We start from the raw sequence: 16,986 nt of genomic DNA, 5'->3' as shown, positions 1-16,986 counted from the left end.
CAAGGCAGGAACCTGCCTGACACCTCTCTGTCCCCGGAGAAGCAGAGCCCCCGTGCGAGCCAAGTTCATTGTGCCGAGCACCCAGACACCAGGAACCCACCCCAGCCCGAGTGTGGGACCTAGGGGCCATCTCCTACGCTCGCCGTGAATATTGTTACTCTCGCGAGAGCGCCAGCAAGGCGGGCCCGAGCAGCTCCGGGAAGTCTGCGGAGTGCTCCTGACCGCGCCCCTCTTGGCGCAGCTGGGAGAGAGGCGCGCGCAAGTCGGGGGAGGGAGCGGCCGATGGCGCGCACGCGCAGGAGAGCGAGCGGGCGAGGGGGGCACGCCAGGGAGCCGAGGGCGAGGGGCGGGGCCTTGCGTCGCGCCGCGGGCACGTCGTTGCGCGTCCTCAGTATTTAATGTCTCTGTGTTCGCCCGGCCTGGGCTAGCACGTGGGGGAGCGGCCGAAGCGCCGTGCAGCGCTGCGGGGCAGGGCCGCTGGGCTAGGTGGGGGGCCAGGGGGCGGTGGCGGGAGGACTGAGTGCCTAGACGGTCGCCCAGGAGCAGGTAAGTGACGGCTGGCACGGGCACCCGCCCGCCGGGCCCGGAGGGAGAACGAGTTGGGGTGATGGGGAAGCCTGGGGTGCAGGTGCAGGGTGCGACGCGCGCGCCAGGTACTCCGGGGACCGAGAGCCTTGTGCACAGCGCCTGCTGTCAAGCGGGCGGGTCTGTGCCTTGATGACCCGTGCGCCCCGCTGGTCTTTCCCGGTCCCAGGGCTGCTGCTGCTGACAGATCGCGTGCGCTGAGCTCGGGGCGCTGCTTTAAGCCGCTGCTTTCCCCTCCCATCCCCCCTCACGTCACTGGCCTCTGGGATGGAGGTGAGGGCGCAATTCCCTGGGCGCTCCGGTGCGCAACTTTCCCAATGCTGGCTCACCCTTCTGGGTAGCCTGCCCGAGCGCGTCCCAACCAAGGTCGTCTAGTCTCGCTAGCGTTTACTTTTCAAAGGTCGTGTGTACCCAGTTTACGCGTGGAGAGGAGGCACTGGGGCGGTCTCTGCCAAGGACCCGGTGCCCAAGGCGGGAGAGGAGGTCCTTGGGGACCCCTTCCCTTCCTAACTTCCTAATTGTTGGGCCCAGTTGACTCTGGGTTGGCCCGGCAGTGGTGGCAAACCGGAGCAGGAAAACACAATTCCTGGAGTTCAGTGCCGCGAATTATTGGAGCGGACTCTGCCGTTGTAGCGGGGAGAATGGGATGCAAGACAGGTCCCAAACCTTTTGGCGGTGGAGAGACCATAAGACCAATTAGGATCGGGAGGTCGTGGGCTTGGGTGTCCGAGGGGGATTAGAGTTTGTGGCCCCATAAGCATGTCCCAAGAGGTGGGAGACCTCTAGCTAGAGGTGCCCGCTGACTTCTTGCGGGGGTGGGGAGGTCCAGGGTCACGTGTCGCGCCCCACCTTTCTTCCCGTCCCAGGACAGTGATCTGGAGGGACTTTGCAGGGGTCATGGGGCGTAGGGGGACTTTGCCGGGGTTATAGGTAAAAACCTGCGTAGAGAAGCCTCCGTACGTGTCAAGGAGCCTACATTCTGGTGTCAACTACTGCTGTGTCCTATCTTTTCCTGTTTCCTTTCTCCGGGAGGGAAGGTGCTGATAGTCAGGGGCTGTGCAGAAGAGACCTCTGAGACGCCCTGTGCCTAACCGGACCTTTCCCCTCCGGGAAATGCCTCGAGCAACTAGTACCTTTCCACCCTTGGGCTGTGGTTAACACAAACCCGGTGGACTTCGCTCCAGGTGAGAGTGGAGGCTTCTCAAACCGGTAAGGTCGGGTGTATGTGTAGGGCAATTAGTGAGGTTTAAACTGCCTATCTTTCCGCTACTGAAGTCGAGGCTGCTTGGGGTTTAAATTTAACGCCTGCAGTAACAACAGGGTTGCTGGACCTAATGTAACCATCTCCGTTGGTGTGCTACCTCCCTCTGTATCCGTGTGTTGCAATTACAATTGCTATTGCTTCAGGAAATCAATCTTACATGCTCATTTAACTGCAGAGCCCTTCCCAAATTAGTAACCGTGGGGTTTTTGGTTTTGTTTTAAACGCTTAACTTTAGAAAGCGAGGCTTAGAGTCTACAGGGCTTCCTACCCATTCCTCTCTTAAAGGCACAAAGCATCTATAAACTCTGTGAACGAATTGCTCTCCTGCCAGAGTCTTCTCTGATTGGCATTTAAGTGTTTCACCTTAAGATTATTTAGGACTCTTTTAGAGCCCAAGGAACAAGTGAGGTTATGTTTGGGGAGCTTTTTGGACTTGATGTTGAGCCTTTTTTCCCACTTCTAACCAGTTTTGTAGGTTCTGGGTAATTCCTGGGTGTAGTCTTGTGAAATAGAAAGAATGGCCTTGGGTTAGAGGACCTTCTCCTACCCTAAGGGTGTATGCAAATCACTACAGCTTCTGGTTAGGTTGTTAAATCAGAAAGCTTTGTTCTGTAGAGTGGGTCAGTAGCTGTCCAACCCAGTGGGTGAGACCTGATGTAAATCTAGTGAGTTTGCCACGATTTGGGGAGTTCTCCCATCTCCCAGCTAATTGTAGGAATTGCATTCACCCTTAGCCTCTGCTGGGTGACAGCAGAGATACAGGTATCGGTTGTCTGTTGCCTGCTCAGATGCTGGAAGTGATGTGTCTGAGCATCGAAACTTTAAAACAATCTGTCTTGCTACCTGGTAACCCAGATTATATGTGGACCTGGGCCCCAGGCTGGTCATAGCTAGAGTGTGTGGAAGGTAGTTTTAGCTTCCAGTTTTCTTCTTCTCATCCTAAACATGGATGGAGATCATATTTAAGACTTGGGACTATTTGTAGCAGAGGATGGCCTAGTCGGTCATCAGTGGGAGGAGAGGCCCTTGGTCCTGGGAAGGCTCTATGTCCCAATATAGGGGAATGCCAGGTCCAGGAATGGGAGTGGGTGGGTTGGGGAGCAGGGGGAGGGGGGAGGGGATAGGGGATTTTCGGAGGGGAAACTAGGAAAGGGAATGACATTTGAAATGTAAATAAAGAAAATATCTAATAAAAAAATGGAGTAATAATAATAATAATAAAGACTTGGGACTGTTCCTGGTTTATGCTAGGCACTTAAGTATGGTATCCCTCACTCCCAAGGAATCCCTGTTTGACTTAGTTATTTGATTAGATATAAAAGCACTCCCTCGCCTAGCCTCTGACCTAGTAACTTAGAAGGAAGACAAATTGGTGTATCCACACTTTGCCACCTAGCCTCCTGGGTCAACATGTCTTGGTCGCTCTAGCATTTTACGACACCGAAGTTCATGTGCCCTGGAGCTGCCCTGTTTTCCCTGGCTACTCCTTCCTAATATCCCTTGTGAGTTTGCCATGCCTGGGCTTCTCTGTGGCTCAGTCTTTTCCTGTGTGTGTGAGATTTGTATCTGGCATTTGTCATCCAAGGAACTTTATTAAGGGGAGATGTTTAGGTTCTGTGGGCCCCATGTGCCACTGATCTCATTTCAAGTTTTGCTAATCTCTACAATGGGGTGTGTTAGGTCCTAAATCTTGCTTCATAGGGCAAATTCTGTTTCTCCTTCCTGGTGTAGTCAGTCTCTCAAGCACTTGGGATTGGCTTATGCGTGGTAAGTACTGTACAATTGAGCTTCAGGCTCGAGTGTGCCCCTCCCACACCCCCCTTTTGAGACAGGAGTCATGCCGTGTACTGAAGCCTACCTAAACACACAGACGACCTGCTCACCCTTCCAAGTGCTGGGATTACAGGCACACACCATAACCTCTATCACCTCATTGTCATTAGCTTTGTTGTCCTCCTCCTGATGGTGTGTGACAGTGAGGAGTGCTGCCACCAGCGCTGGGACGATTTTGGGGGTGGGGTGGGGTGGGGGAGGGGTTCAGCAACATCATTCTGTCCAGGTCCTTGCTATTTGGACGCCCCTGAAGCTCTTGTTAGTAAACATTCTGTCCCCTGCCCTGTCTACTGGTGGCTTGTGTTCACTTAGCCTTGTCACTGATGCCCATTTGCATTGGGAGCAAGGCAAGGAAGGGGGTTAGTTCTGGAGGAAGGAGAAGCCTGCAGTGCTCAGGACAGAGGACACCTGTCACTGCTGGCCTTGGCTGGCAAGAGGTCAGGGCTTGCTGTAGTTCTCTAAGCTCCTACCAGCCGATTGGCCATTGGGCCTATTTTTTTTTTTTCCAATTGGTAAAGGACACTTGGTGAACTAAAGGTGTTAAAAGTATTTTGATTATGGGCAGGAGGGAGAGCCGGGCAAGCCTCAGGCTTATACCTATACAGTGTGCTGACTCTGTACCTAGGGGGCTGCTGGAGGAATGTGGTTGCCTGTCACCCTGGGGAGGCGACGCTTCTTCACCATAAAGAGTTTTGTGTGTTCATGGTTTTTGGTCTGCCAATGCCGTATTACCAGGCCCGAGAGCTTCCAGAGGGCCTCAGTATGAAACCTCCCTGCTAAACCAGTTTGAATTTTCATTCTGTGTCAGTAACAGGGTCTGCTTGTGTAGCTTAGGCAGGTGCTGTATAGCCCTAGCTGGCCTCATATCATTCTGTCAGAACCCTCCAAGTGCTGGGGTTACAGACATGAGCTACTGTATCTGATTTCCCGGTAGCCCATCTTAACGTCAGGAGGTGTCCTTTACAGAAGGCATTGGGAAAAGAGTGGCCATGGTGTACATCCAGCCATGTTGGTGTAGGATACACTTGTGGAGAGTGGATTTTATATAGATGACCCTTTTCATCCATGTTATGTGACAAAACTTTCCGGGGAGACGCGACACACGTCTACTCACCCCAGTTAGGGATCACATGACAGACTAATGTGTAGACCACCGAAGTCCAGCTTAATGAACCAGTGAGTCTTAAGGGCATTACTTATAGGAATATGGGGGAGGGGTTACTTACAGGAGCAGAAATGACTCAAAGACAGCTGCATCACCACGGCCCACCCCAGCGTGGGTCACAGCTCCGAGCTGGGAACCTGGAAGTCACTGCCCAGCCTGCAGGCAGCTCAACAGGTTGGAGAGATCCTTTCCCAGCGACTCGACTCTTTGGTCTACACCTCTTCCAGGCAGCATGGCTGGTATTCTTCTTCTAGGCAGCTGTTCTGGTCTGAGTCTTTGCAGCTCTCCTCTCTGTCTTCTTTGTGGCTCAGCTTTTTTTCCCCTCTGAGAGGGACTTTCAGCTTTTATAGTTTACTCTGGCAGGGAGGAGCCTAGTGAATCTGTTCAGTTTCAGGGAGTTCTTAGCTAATTTTAGTAGTTTTCCTCCTTGTTTAAGTGGTTTCCCCTGCAGGATGGAATGTTTGTTTGTTTGTTTGTTTTGGTTTTTTGAGACAGGGTTTCTCTGTGTAGCCCTGGCTGTCCTGGAACTCACTTTGTAGACCAGGCTGGCCTCGATCTCAGAAATCTGCCTGCCTCTGCCTCCCAAGTGCTGGGATTAAAGGCGTGCGCCACCACCGTCCCGAGGTTTGTTTGTTTTTTTTTTTTTTAAGATTTATGTATGAGTATACTGTAACTGTACAGATGGTTGTGAGCCTTCATGTGGTTGTTGGGAATTGAATTTTTAGGACCTCTGCTTGCTCTGGTCAACTCCACTCACTCAGTCTCTGCTTGTTCTGGCCCAAATATTTATTATTATACATAGTACACTGTAGCTGTCTTCAGATGCACCAGAAGGAAGAAACTGTTGATGCAGCAGTCTGGTCCTGGGTCTGCTTTGTTTGGACCTTGCCAAAGTAGCCTTGAACTTGATGCCTCAGTCTACATTTTGCATACCTGTTACTATACTCTACATTGATTGATTGATTGATTGATTGATTGATTGATATGGGGTCTTACTGTGTTGTCATGGTTGGTCCCAGGCTCTTGGGCTCAAGGATCCTCCCTCAGCTTCCCAAGTAGCTAAGACTACAGGTGCATACCACTGTATCTACCTAGCTGGGGTTTGTTTTTGTTTTGTTTTATATTTTTTTTTATTTTTATTATTATTATTATTATTATTATTATTATTATTATTATTATTTTTTTTTTGGTTTTTTTGAGACTGGGTTTCTCTGTATAGCTCTGGCTGTCCTGGAACTCACTCTGTAGACCAGGCGGGCCTCGAACTCAGAAATCCACCTGCCTATGCCTCCCGAGTGCTGGGATTAAAGGTGTGCGCCACCACGCCCGGCTTTGTTTTGTTTTTTAAACAACATTGTTTTTATCCTTTTGTCTCTGAGGAGGTTAAGTATCTCTCGTTGAAACTGAGACCCCAAATAAGATAAATAAGGTGACTTCCAGAACACTGGATGGGCTGGTCTGCTTTTGGATCTGGGATGGTGCATCTTTTACTTCCCCATCTACTGGCCTGCTCCATTATCACTCCTATATTGTCAGCTACAATATGAAATTGGGGTTTTCAAGAATTAAAAGTTTATCCTACAGACTGAGTCTGTTAAGTGTTTCTGAGTTACTTAAACCTCATTACAACCCTGTGAGCTATTTGGGTTGCATTTCACAGGATACTGAAGTTCAGATCTTACTCTTTTAACTTTTTACAAAGCCCTGTCACCATTAGGGAAGTGCACCTTTGAAATGCACAAGTAATTACTGAATAAGAAAGCCCTCAGGGCTGGGGAGCTGAGCAGGTTTCAAGACAACCTTGAAGTCACTCAAGATTTCTAATAATAACGTTGCCTGTCAGACCTCACATGGAGGTCATGAGACCATCCCCTGGACTCAGCAGGCTGCTACCCAAGAGAGGAGGAGACTGCAAAGATCTGGCCAGGCAGCCCCCAGACCCTTGTCTTCTCAGCCTTGGTCTTGCTGTGCCTTTGTGGGGACGAGAGAGCACTCCATTTGGAGGCAGCTCTTAGCTCTTGCCTGCTGTTCATCTCTTCCTTGTCACTGGAGCAGAGGCCAGGCAGTGACCCCAGCTTGTCTAGCTGCCCTGGAGAGAGACCAGCTCTTGAGAATAACCTCCCTGGCTTTGTCCTTTGGCTTTGGTGTCATCCACTCCACCAAGCTTGAGGTTATTTTTAGCAGGTGGCATCCTTCAGGGGAGTCAAGTGCATGTGATTGCAAGGGTCCAGGACAGGTCCTTCGGGGGCCACTGCTACCTAACCAGGGGATGGAGGAGACGAGAGCGGCCTTAGGAACTGCTGTAGCCGCTTTTGCTCGGGAGGTCTCCGAGGTGGCCTTTTCTTTTTTTCTTTTTTTTTTTTTTTGGTTTTTCGAGACAGGGTTTCTCTGATAGCCCTGGCTGTCCTGGAACTCACTTTGTAGACCAGGCTGGCCTCGAACTCAGAAATCCACCTGCCTCTGCCTCCCGAGTGCTGGGATTAAAGGCGTGCGCCACGAGGTGGCCTTTTCTATTCTGAGTTCAGGACAGGGCCAGGCAGGCATGTGACTGAGACCAGCAGTGAGCTAGGGAGCTGGACCAGGTACTAGGAAATGAGGATCCCTTGTTACCGCATTAGCTAATTTTCCCGGAAAAACATATTAACCACCACTCCCCATCTTGTCCCTGCCTTTTTGGTGAAGTTGCCCAAACCTAAGGGCTGGCCACAAAGTAGCAAAAAAAGGTCTGAAGAAACTATGTGTTGACTGGCAGTCCAGTTACTGGTATCTTCTGGCTTTCACCAAAATACCAACACAGGAGGGGGGCAAAGGCTCTAGGTAGGAGGGTAAGTAGGTAGATAGGGGTGTTTGTGTGTGTGTGTGTGTGTGTGTATAACCCAAGAACTTGTGCATGCTAGATTCTACCTCTGAGTTACATCTGCATCCCACACCTCCTACCCCCACTAGGAATTTTTTTGCTGGGAGGAAGCCAATGAGGCGGAAGAGGGATGAAAAAGGAGTTTGACAAGTTTGCCTGCTCCTCATCCTTTTCTCTCCACTCTCCCCCTTCCTCCTTCCCTCTAACGCAGCTGCCAGCTCCAGCCCATCTATGTGTTTCTGATTAAGAAAGCTTCAAGCCATATAAGGCCCTGTGTGGCCTATGGTTTCTGTTGGCTGGAAAGCAGGGTTGTTGTTGTAAGATCTGTTCAGAGTACTGGTGAGGCTTATGTGCGGGTGTGTGCACTGGGTATAGGTGCGCCTCCCACTAGGGGCTGCGCCCTTTAGTGGGCTAGACCCAGTTTGAGGGGTAGGAGTAAGGATACTGGTCCAGCAGTGGCTCTAAGCTAATATGTAGTGTGGTTTCAGGACTTCCTGGCAAGCATGTTTGCCGAGGTTCCGGGTAAAAGTAATTAACTGGTTTACCCACAAAGCATACCTGTTATGTTTCTAGCCAGGGGTGTCACGATTTTGGAATAGATTCTGGAGGCAGCTTATAACTCAAAGCTCCTTGACACTTGAGGACAGTGGTCCCTCTGGAAGGATGCTCCAGTATGTTTCTGAGTCCCGTGATTCCTGAAGTTCAGCTTCTGTGGGGGATGTGGAGCCAGCCATTCCTCTGACCCCTTTTTGGCCTCTCTTTGCTGTCCCTTGAGCTAGCTGAGCTTGTTCTGGCCCGAGGACTTGGGTTGTTTTCTCTGCCTGGGACTTTTCTCTCCCCCTCTGTACCACCTTCCTCCTGGCATGGCTTCCACTGTTGAGCTCTGAGGTGCTGACAGCCCTTCTTCCAGGAGGCATTCTCTCACACTTTTGCATACAGCTTCCCATCCCATATATATATTCTCCATAGCCCTTTTCATTTCAACCGCAGGGCCCACAGAAAAGCATTTGTTAACCCTCCCGTTACTTTTACATGCATGGGGAATATGCCAGGGGTGCCTTAGGGCTCTGTGCTCTCAACCAGTTCAGAGACTACAGGCAAATTACAGTAAGTTCTTCATTGCATTGTCTTATTACCTGAAGTTTGAGTCCCCAGTCCCCATGGTACTAGCTCGCAGTAGGCATTGATACCTTTATTAAATGATGGGTCCTGCTACCTTAGCATTGGAGAGCCTGCTGCCATGGTTCCCCAAAGAAAGCTCTATTGGTGAGCACGTTCTCTTCTTGATTTTTTTACTATGTTAGTTTCAGGGGTATCTGAAGTAAGGTGCCACCAGTTATCAGAGAAGATCATTACCTGTTTGTGCGAGTTGGCACCACTACATGTTTACCTTGGTTAGCAGGAACGACATACTGTGGAAATAGAGTATCCTTTGTAGGGAGTTTTGGCCGGGCATTGTGGCATGTGCATGGAATCCCAGGGCTTGGGAGGCTGAGGCAGGAAGTTTATGCTCTAAAGATTTCAAGTCAGCTTGAGCCACATAATGAAAACCTGTCTCAAAACCCAAACCCCAGATCAACACTGTCAGCACTGCCTATGGAAAGAGAGGTTTGCTTATCTGTTGTTCTGGGGGTTGGACCCAGTGCCTTGGCAGTGTTCAGATTTGAAAACGCAGTCCTTTGCTGGGGCTGTATGACTCAGGGCTCGCCTAGAATCCACCTGACAGACCTGGGTTTGGTTCCCCAGACAGTCCTTTGCTCTGTGAGAGCATCCTGGAAGCTACTTGGAACATTTCTTCCTTCCTTCCTTTTCCTGTCTCTCTTTTTATTTTTTATTTATTTTATTTTTTAAGATTTATTTATTTTATGTATATGAGTACACAGACACACCAGAAGAGGGCATCAGATCCCATTACAGATGGTTGTGAGCCACCGTGTGGTAGCTGGGAATTGAACTCGACCTCTGGTAGAGCAGTCAGTGCTCTTAACCACTGAGCCATCTCTCCAGCCCTGTCTCTCTTTTTAAAAGAAATATATTTGTAATATTTTATTTATTTTTATTTTATATACATTAGTGTTTTGCTTGCATGTTCATGCATGAGGGTGTTTGATTCCCCTGGAACAGGAGTCACAGACAGTTGTGAGCTGCCATGTGGGTGCTGGGAATTGAACCCAGGTCTTCTGGAAGAGCAGACAGTGCTCATAACGGCTGAGCCATTTCTCCAGCCCCCTTACTTATTATTTTTAATTGTGTGTGTGTGTGCTCCTGTGTGTGCCTGCCTGTCTGCCATGTATGAAGGCACCTAAAGAGGACAGAGGAACTGTATTTCTTAGAGCTGGACTCACAGGTGGTTGTGAGCCACCTAGTGTGGGGGGCTGGGACCTTAACTCACCTCTTTAAGAGCAGTACATGCTTGGCACTGCTTGCGCTTTCTAGCTGTCCTGTCAGTCGACTTTCATCTGATTCCAGTCTGAACGCTTGCTTGCTTTTCTCTTTCTCTCCTCCTCCTCTTCCTCCTCCTCCTCCTCCTCCTTCTGTTCTTCAGAAAACACTAACTGGTTTTCTACTGTAAATGTTCTGTTCATCCCTACACCTTCTTCCTCAGTTTCTCAATAATATAGAGGTAGCGTAATTTGAAGGTTGCTATTCATAAACATCTGTGTCTACAGAGCTCTCAGGTTATAGATATAATTTTGTTCCTCCCTCTGCCCCCGCCCCCCCCCCCCCCCCTGTCTGGTGTTCACCATCTTCGTACCTCAGACCCCCTTTCTATACTTTTCTGTGTCTTTCCTAGCTCCCGCTCCCCCCTAGCCTCTATCATTGTGGCAGGCATCATGCCCTTGGTGGAGAGGCTTTTGTGGTTCTGCCTACCAGCTCCTCCTCAGAGTTCCACTTTGCTCTGGGGATTTACCCCTTTCTGTTGGCTCTGCCTCCTCTTCCTCCTGGGGATTTTCTCTGTCTGATGTGTTCCTTGGATGTGATACCTGCTGGACTATTACATTTATTTAACAAACTTTAAGGGCACAACAGCTGAACAGCAGTATGCCTTTATTTTAATCCTCTAAACGGATCTGGCTACCTCCCAGCCAAAATCCCAGAGATACTTGCATTTTAGTACTGATCTGACTCTCTGGGCTCCAGGTCTTTTCTCATGAAGCCGCCTGGACTCTTCCCCCCCCCTCCCTCCCCTCCCTCCCCTCCTTCTCTTAGCTGGGAGAAAGAGATCAGCCCTATTTACCCTGCTCAGTCATTGGCTGATCAGCTAGCTTTATTGACCATTCAGAGAATAATTGGGGAGCAATATTTACACAATATTGAAACAGGAGATTCTTAGAATAAAAATTGCTACCAGATATGGGGGCCCGGAAGTCAGCACTTGAGTAATACAAGGATATTCTTTACACAGCGCACAATAACAACATGCCTACAGATACTCCCCTCCTTTCTAGATTCACTCCATTGTCTGGGGAGAACAATTCCTCCAGTACTTTGCTGAGAGTGTGTGTGTGCGTGCACAGGTGGGTAGCTATCAAGCATGCTGATATGTGCAGGAGAGCAGGTCCCTTTGAGAGTGGGCATTAGGGAATATGCGACTGAACACAGGACTATTCAGCAAGGACAACCAAGCCAGGAGGCTCCTTCTCCCAAGCTAACAGAAGGCTTTACCTTTTGGAAGTTGTGAAGGAGACGAGACCTGGATTTGAACTCCCAGGTGGTGGAGACAGTGGTCACTGAGTGCAGCCCAGGTATGCTTGGCTCTTCAACACACAGTCTAAAGGCCTCTCATCCCTGCACAAGGAACTGGAGCATCCTTGCTTGGGGAAATGGTACTCTGTTTTCTGCTCATTCCTCCAACCACCAGACTTTTTTTTTTTTTTTTTTCCTCTGCCCCTTGGACCAGTCAGTGGCAGCGTGGGCAGCAGAGCAGCTCACTAGGGAAGAGGTCACGGGTATTCACCTCCAAAAATGTTGTGGAAGGTTCAGAGCTTCTCACTCATTTCTGCCCTACACTGCTTGGTACTTGGACTTGTCAATACATATTTATTGAATAGAGTTTTTCTCTTCTGCCTTTATGATTTCTCTGTTGCTGGCATCGTTAGCCACACATCAATATCTTTCCTTACCTCTTGTGAAGCCACATACCATATTGGTTTTTATTTGCTTGGTCTTGAGACCAGGCCTCTAACTCGTGATCCTCTTGTCTTTTAAGTAAGCTTGTTGTCAGGTCACTGCTCATATCTTTGGAGCAGGCCTGTGTGGTGCCTTCTGTGGTGAGGTGAGGACTCCATGTACCCAGAAGTGCATTCCTGAATCTGCTTTGTAGTCACCCCCTAGAGCCTGACAGAATTCTCTCGTAAAGCTAGGTAATAACGAAGAGACCAAGATGGGGGCCAAGAGGGACTGAACACAGCCTTCAAACTTTTCAAAAACCACACCCCCGTGCAAGGCATGGTGGTGCATACCTTTGATCCTAGCATTAGAGAGGCAGAGGTGGATGTCTGAGTTCGAGGCCAGCCTGGTCTATAGGACAGCTAGGGCTACAACAGAGAAACATTATCTTGAAAAAAAAATATTAAAAAACAACAGTAACAATAAATGGTTGTGCTTAAAACAAACAAACAAATAAAACCCCCAAACCACACCCCTACCTGAGATGAAGTAACTGGGGAGACCACTGTAGGAGAGTTTGCTTTCTTGCATCACTAGAAAGGACTGAGGCGCTGGGCCTGTCCGCAAGGAGAGGTGGACACTCTGTTCCTGATTTGTACTGGCTAATTTTGTGTCAACTTGACACAGCTGGAGTTATCACAGAGAAAGGAGCTTCAGTTGAGGAAATGCCTCCATGAGATACAACTGTAAGGCATTTTCTCAATTAGTGATCAAGGGGGAAAGGCCCCTTGTGGGTGGGACCATCTCTGGGCTGGTAGTCTTGGGTTCTATAAGAGAGCAGGCTGAGCAAGCCAGGGAAAGCAAGCCAGTAAAGAACATCCCTCCATGGCTTCTGCATCAGCTCCTGCTTCCTGACCTGTTTGAGTTCCAGTCCTGACTTCCTTTGGTGATGAACAGCAGTATGGAAGTGTAAGCCGAATAAACCCTTTCCTCCCCAAACTGTTTCTTGGTTATATGATGTTTGTGCAGGAATAGAAACCCTGACTAAGACATGATTGGTTGGTTGGTCCCTTTGTGTTACCAAGGGATTTTTATTTTATGTGTGTAGGTATTTTATCTGCATGTGTGTATGTGCACCACGTGGATACAGTGCCTTCAGGAGACAGAAGAGGGCATCAGAGCCTCTGGGACTCCAGTCTAAGAAGGTTTTGAGCCATGGTGTGGGTAGTGAGAATTGAACCCAGGTCCTATGTAAGGGCAGCCGGTGCTCTCAACAGCTAAGCCCTTGTAACCAGATTCTTTAAGCTGGAAGTTAGTTAACTACTGATTGTGCTGGCAAGGAAGATCCCATGCTTAGAATGGGAGTTTTAGTCTCCAGCTCTTCTTACCTGGGCCTCTCAGTTCTAGACCTTAGCTTTCCTTTTTGGCCAGAGAAGTTTCACCAAGCGGGTGTTGAGCTTCTGCCCTCCTGCTGTGAAGCCCTCCTGCTGTGGAGCAGGCTGAGAAAGTGTTCCAGGGTGTTGGTTGGGTAGATGGCCCATCTGTACCTGTGCAAGGAGTTAGTTAACCTAGGGTGAATCTGTCTGTCTTGCCTGCCAGTCTGCATGCCTGCACTGGCTGGCTTGCTGCCCTGTAAGGCCATCACAATAGAGGTGTAGGGCTAACCTTGGGCGGGCCAGCCAGCCCATTATGAGCTAACACGGAATCCTGATGGTGCCCCCATGAGTCAGCTTGCTCAGACCCCCAGGGATGAAGGGAACACCCGGGCTAGGCTAAGACCAGCAGGCCTGAGGCATGGCTCCATCTCTGTGACCCGGGGCCTCAGCCATGCTGCCGAGGGAGAGTGGCCCAGGCTCACCATCACCCCCAGCCTCAGTGGCAGAACTGCACTCTGCCAGCAAGGTTGGTGCTGGGCAGGACCTCTCATGTGCTGGGATTTTCTGGGAAAACCTTCTAGCACTTGCTCTCACCCAAGCTGTCGCCACCAGCGAGTGGATATTTAAACTGACTTTACATAAGACTAGACATTGAGGTTTTTCAGTCACATTTGTCATACTTCAGTGCTCAGTATGGCTAAGTGCCTGACTGCCAGTGTTGGCCAGAAATCACATGGGGATGGCCGCAGTCAGCGGTTACCTCTGGTGATCTGCCCCACTTGACGAGACTGCCAGGCCTTCTCACCAGCTCTTTAGGTCAGCTCCTAGGACACCTTCAGGCTCTGCCCAGGGACTTTGCTCCCTTCTCCTACCCTTAAAAACATCAGAACCATAAAAAGGTCACCTCTCCCCTGTATCTGTTGCAACCTATAGAAATCCTTGCCTTAAAGATTAGCTTATTTTTATTTGATATGTATGAGATGAGCATTTTGCCTGAATATATATATATGAGCACTGCATGTGTGCCTGGTACCTAGGCAGGCCAGAAGGGGGGGGTCAGATCTCCTGGAACTGATGGCTTTACACTTCCTTATGTGTCCTGGGAACTGAACCCATGTCCTCCTCTGGAAGAGCAGAAGTACCCTTAACTACTGAGCCATCTCTCAAGTCCTTTTTTTTTTTTTCCCCCAGACAGAGTTTCACTGTGTAGCCCTGGCTGTCCTGGAACTCACTTTGTACACTAGGCTGGCCTTGAACTCAGAAATCTGCCTGCCTCTGCCTCCCAAGTGCTGGGATTAAAGGCATGTGCCACCACGCCCGGCTCATCTCTCCAGTCCTAATCCAGTCTTTGAAAAAGTTTTTCTGGGCTCCACCGAGACTTGAGCAGGGGTGTGTGTGTGTGTGTGTGTGTGTGTGTGTGAGAGAGAGAGAGAGAGAGAGAGAGAGAGAGAGTGTCTCCGAGACAGTCTTCTGGTAGACTGACCTTGAGCTTCTGGTAGAAGATCTGCTCCTTAGGAGCAGCAGAGCCAAGAGCTCAGAAACCACTGGGGACAGAAACTAGAGGCTCTTTCTCTCGCTGCCAGGCAGGGAATCACAATTGTATGTCCTTAACTCCCACGCCAAGGAACTTCCTATGGAGGCCAGCAAGGCTGCTTCTGCTCTCCACACAGAAGTACAGGAGAGCCTGCAGGACTGCTGGGTTTGGGGCTCTGAGCGCCTGCCCAGGGGAAGACCCTTGAAGGGAAGGCACATTTATCAAGAGCGAGCTGTGCTTTGCTCTGGAGGTGGAGTGGCTGGGGCACACACTTCCCCGGTGGTCATCCCTGGGCTAATGGGAGGAATGTTCTAGTTCCGACGGAGAGGGTGTGTGAACAGCTGTCCAGAACACAAAGTGGTGTGGGTCCTCCCCCCATCAGGGCCAAGCCTAGAGTGGACTTGGGCTCTTGGCCCCTAAGCTGCAGTTTTTATGGTTGCCTTTCCTGTCAATTACATGCAACCCCTTTTTCCCAGTAACTGCAGCCAAAACTGATTTAGTCACTAGGGCCAGCACTGTTTTGTGCCATTCCTGGGGATTATTTTCTTGTTTAGAAGGCTCTAGACTTGGGTTACAGGTTTGTCGGCTGGTTGGGGAGTGAGGCCATTACTTCTCCAGAGGGCCTTCTGAGAAGCCACAGGTACTTGTGGAAAGAGAAGGGATCGATCCTTCTAGAACCCGGAGTGAGCAGATGCATGCAAAGGGCTGCCTGATGTAGCACGTGCCTGCTTTCTGCTCTGTGTGACCGCTTGGCTGCCAGCCAGTGTGCATCTATTCCTGGGCAAATGGACCTGCTAAAAATACGCAGGCAGAAGTTTAATTCCAGCAGATTCAAAATAGCTGAGTGTCCTCCTCATCAGCCTGGGGCAGGGCTCTGAAGCATCCTTGTGGGGGGCTTTCCCCGATTGCAGGCAGCCTGCTTCTGAGGGCCAGAAACTGGTCTCGGAAGAGTTTCTGGTTAGCATGTGGGTGTAGGGGCCTTTGGGACCTGTAGTGTTCGGTCCACTCACAACTTGGGAAGTTCAAGTTTAAAAACCAAGTGTTTAGGACAAAGAACAACTAGCAAGCTTTGCCGGGGGTGGAGGTAGTGGGAAGCCCTTGTGAGGATGAAGGGTGTGTGTATGTATATGTGTGTGTGTGCAGGTTCGGACACAGCAGGTTGGTGCCTCATCTCCCACCTCTTACTGACCTGTCAGACCATTTAAGTCTGGGGTGGGGTGGCTGACATGAGACTGCCTGGGGTGAGGAAGAAGTGGGCTATTTGTTTCCTGGATGGTAGGAAGTGGAGTGGGGTGGAGAGGCATCAGTTGCCTCGGAGAGCCCCCCGTGGGTGCCCCCTGGCACCGGATCCCTTAAGATGATGACATTCCTAGGCCTGGTGCATTGCATTCAAATCCTTTGTGTTCCCTGTAGCTGCTGGTCCAGGGGCTGCCCTCTGGGAAGAGAATAGCTGCTGCCTCTAATCTCACCCATTGTCTTGGAAGCAGGGGACAAACAAATCCTGCCCTCTACAGGGCTGTTGGGGAACTCCCTCACCCAGATCTCGGCTTTGTCTGGAAAACGTCCTGGAGAGAGGGGCTTTGTCCTGAGCCGCCTCAGTAGTGCGTCTTTAGACCCAGCTCAGATTGGGCTGTGGAGCAGTGGGCACTGTGCGTCTCTTCTAGGTTCCTTGTGTTGGCTGGTCCCAGGTTAGCAGTGTTCATCACCCCCTAGGAGGCTGATTGGCACAAGACAGGAAGTCTGTCTGGAAAATGTCACTACCACTGTTTCCTCCGCTACAACAGACTGATTTGCACTGGGTAGGGGTGAGACTTGGAGTCCCAGTCTCTGGGGAACAAATTAGCAGGGAGGCTTAGGTAGACAGGATACTCAGAGTGGCAGGGCTGCTGGCTCTTCTCAGGGTTGTGTCTGAGCTTTGGGTGGGACAGCTGGTGAAGTGGTGGGAGGAGGCCATTGGCTTGGTTGGCCTGGGCCTCGGAGACATTGCGGATTGGCCAGGTGCTGGACTGAAGCAGACTAGAGAGCATGCTGTTGGGACGCTTCAGGGGTTTGGGGAGATAGAGTGGGGTGATCTGTAACTGAGGTAGAGGGTGGGACTGTGGGCATTGATTTAGTTTCAAAGGGCAGAATTACTCACAGCTGAACTGGAAGCCATTTTTGTTTTAGGTACCAAGCTATCCATCACACACATGACTGTGGTTGTGGCCCTAGCATATTAGAAGGGATAGATGCTCTCTGTTGGAGAGATTGTGGGTTCTTTGT

The 16,986-nt window shown here is 50.2% G+C and overlaps 1 protein-coding gene across 3 annotated transcripts in view; it reads left to right on the top strand.

Moving 5' to 3' along the window:
• The first annotated feature begins 356 nt into the window (after positions 1 to 356).
• Akap1 (A-kinase anchoring protein 1) overlaps positions 357 to 16,986 on the top strand; it is a 33,606-nt gene continuing 16,976 nt past the window's right edge. Inside the window, exon 1 of one of the 3 annotated variants that reach the window (XM_021176099.1) lies at positions 357 to 546. The gene's annotated coding sequence lies outside the window, so the exon portion shown is untranslated. Of the gene's footprint in view, positions 547 to 1,512; positions 1,770 to 13,522; positions 13,717 to 16,986 lie in introns of those variants that run through there. The other 2 variants (XM_029483477.1, XM_021176097.2) reach the window with 2 other exon arrangements.

The sequence above is a fragment of the Mus caroli genome, chromosome 11 (assembly GCF_900094665.2).
Source record: "Mus caroli chromosome 11, CAROLI_EIJ_v1.1, whole genome shotgun sequence".
NCBI lineage: Eukaryota > Metazoa > Chordata > Mammalia > Rodentia > Muridae > Mus > Mus caroli.
Note: the sequence above shows the minus strand (reverse complement) of the source record. Positions and strands in the feature narration are given on the sequence as shown.